This window comes from Gobio gobio (assembly GCF_949357685.1).
Source record: "Gobio gobio genome assembly, chromosome: 3".
Classification (NCBI taxonomy): Eukaryota; Metazoa; Chordata; class Actinopteri; order Cypriniformes; family Gobionidae; genus Gobio; species Gobio gobio.
The window spans coordinates 58191017-58194549 of record NC_137099.1 but is presented as its reverse complement, the minus strand read 5'-3'; positions in this window follow the sequence as shown (position 1 = coordinate 58194549).

The window sequence follows — 3533 nt, the reverse complement described above, 5'->3', positions numbered from 1 at the left end:
TTTTTATTGTTAATAAATAATTATTGTGCATGATATTCACGTCTCTGCTCCTTCCTAATGCAACCAACTTGCGTGCCTTTAAGATAAAGGTATTAATTATTCTCTGTGTATGTCAGAGTGGCGTAGTCGGTTCTCTTAAAGCTGCCTGTTATTCGATTCCATAAGAAGTGCAGGTTTCCTCATGCCACATTGGCATAATTTATTTCCATTAAAGTCTTTAACCCTTGTGCTGTTTTGAAAACTGACATGGAAAGCCTTTTGTGTTCCCAGTCAAAAATGACCAGCCTTTTATAAATTGCTTGTAAATCGTTTATGCTATATGTGACCAGTCACGGAAGGTAGGGACACAAGTCGGTTCTGGAGCATTTTGAGTTATTTACAGATTCTGAAAGTGTAGTCTCCGAGCTTTCCAGTGATGTGTAACACATGGAAATCTGATAATATTTGGAGAAGTTGTGGCCATTTGAAAGTAGGCACTCAAAAAAGCTTTGCTCTCTAAAGATTTTGTTCTCACCTGCTGGGAGGGACAATAGGGCTCATTTACATCTCATTTAGATAAGCCAAACCCCCTGTAAAGCTCCCCCTGTAAAGCTGCATGGTTACAATCGGACCGCATACTATTAATAATAAAGGATAATGTGCATTGTAAATGTCAGTAATTTATCTTTTTTGACTAAAAATGATTTAGAGGCTGAAATATGTGAGTTTTATCTTTTTATAAAACCTTTTTATTTGTTATTTGCTGGTTTTCTACATAAAACTTGGTGAATTGATTTCATTGTGTAGCATTGGGACTTTTTAACAGGATTCTGTGATAACCGTCACGATCAACTATGATAAACTAAAATCAACTATAATTATGTGTTTTTATAGTATAATATGCAAAGTACAATTTTCTATAAGAAAAAAAAAATCTGATTCTGTTCTTTTCTCTCACATTTAAGGGTAACATAGGCCTACAAAGGCTCTTTTATGTCTAAAACAGTTTGGATAGTTGTTAATACAGCGTTCCCACAGCTTGGTTAACTTCAAATTCAAGAACCTTTCAAGGACTTTACTTTTGGCCATATGACAGAGGTCTGATATTCTATTTGTCATATTTCTGTTTTGCATAAAACTGAAGAATATTCGGTACATCCTATACTGTATTCTAAAATGATCTGATATTAACTTTTGCATGGATTTTATTGAAAAGAGCTTAGGCTCATGTAACCAGTCTATTTTTGCAATATTTCACGGTGTGTCTGTGAAACGCTGAGGTACCGTAGTGGTTTTGTGCGCGCGTGAACATCATGGCAATGTACAACACAAAGTACCTCACGCGGGAAACACTTAAAGTAACGCGTTAATGCAAGTAACAAATGTAAATCAAGCATAGTCCACGAAGTGTTGGCGAAATAACACATTATAGGACCGGAGAGAATAATATGGAATTTCATTACGCGTTGCAGTTTCTCCCATTCATAAGTAACCGCACCCGACCGTCTTTCTATATAGTATTTTGACTATATATGAGTTGCCAGTTCCTGTGTGCTCATTTGTCTTGAAAAAATATCTGTAAATTTGGCACATTTGGCTGCGTCATCCTCCAATGCCTTTTTTTTTTTTTTTTTTTTTTACTTGGCTTTTTCAGCTCCCCCTGGCATCTTTTTACTACACTGAAAAAAATTATTATTGCCCTTATTAAATTAAGCTTAATAAAATTTAGCTTGCTTAAATCATTTAAATTTAGTTTTTGAATTTAATTTAAAAAAAATTTAATTACATGTGTTTTGAACCAAGCTAAGTAAATTAATTAAATCCAGTATAAAAGTTGGTCCAGTGGCTTAAAAAGCAGAGGTGGACAGTAACTAAGTACATTTACTTGAGTACTGAACTTAAGTACACTTTTTGAGTATCTGTACTTTCCTTGAGTAGTATTTTTTCTGGAAACTTATGACTTTTACTTCACTACATTTGAAAGACAAATATCGTACTTTTTACTCCACTACATTTCTATCAAGGCCCTCGAAGTAGAAAGTTGCAGCCGTTTCAAAACATGGTGGATGATTTGTTTTCTTCTTTAAAACGTTGAAAGTTTTTTTTTTTTTTTTGCAGAAAGCCTATCAGTAATCATTCTTGTAGGATCACATGAAGTTCAATGATTTCCAAGTATTTTTTGAACACTAATCAATTGATGGCAAAATAGAAGGTGGCAGTTCCCAGACGCAGTGCACGCAACCATGGTCATACTTAAAAGTTCAAATTCAGAAGAGCAGACGTGGATAAGTCTGAAAAAGTATGACGACACGAAAGTGCACACAGAAAGCTGCCTCTCAGACGCCAGACCACAAGTACTGAATTTTAGTCTATTGAAAACTAAAATCTTATTATAGTCAAAAGACTGAATAAAACTAAATCCAAATTTGCTGTCAAAATTAACACTGGTATGAAGTATGATTGGTCAAATTATTTTTATATATTTACCCGCCAAGTTGCCATAGCCTTGTGGAGCGCTAACACATAGGTAACGTTCGACAATGATGTTAGTTAGCATGCAAAAGCGTAGTTGGGCTAATAATGTTAACTGAAGTCCTTTCAGAAATATGTTTTTACATAATCCTGTCAAATAAACACAATGTAGAAACCTTTCTTTTCTAGTATGATTTTGACTTTGATAAGAGCTTTGTAACTTTTAAGCAAGTATTTAAATGAGTTCAAGATATGCTAGCATGTCAGATGGAGCATGAATGCATGCTTAAACCACCATGATGGAACAGCGTGCATTCATACAACAATGCAACAATAATAAAATAATGCGTTTACTTTTACTTTTGAGACTTAAGTACTTTTAAAAGCAAGTACTTCTTTACTTTTACTTAAGCAAAAATCTATCTTTACAACTTTCACTTGTAATGGAGTAATATTTGACCAGTGGTATTTTTACTTTTACTCAAGTAATGGAGTTGTGTACTTTGTCCACCTCTGCTAGAAAGTAAATATTGACATTAAAAAATAAAACGCATAACAAGAACAACATTGATCATGTTAAATGTTATGTTTTTTTATATTTTCTTCCCCTCAGGTGTTGCATGTTGGAAAAATAAAAAAATAAATTGGAAAAATAAATCTTCAGACTACAAAATCTTCTGGAAAATGTACTCAATCTCCACTTGTTTGGAGTGCCGTTTTGAGTACAAATGCGGCACACCAGGTATGTTTTGTGTAAATTGGTGATGAATAAACTATAGTTGTTAGTCTAGTTGTGGCATTTAAAAGGAATACTAAAAATAGTAATAAAGTCTAATTTACTTATGTCATCCCTTGGAGTTTAAAAGTTCTGGACACCATTCACTTGCATGGCATGGACCTACAGAACTGAGAAATGATTCTAAAAATCCCTCCCACTTGCACATTTGTGAAATCCCTCCTACTTGCGGCGTAAGATCCTCCCACATACAGGTCTCCGGGCTGCAGCGATACATACATGACCTGGCGGGCTATTGGCAGGTTTAACACGATGACAGATAGAGAAGCGATGGATCATTGGTCTG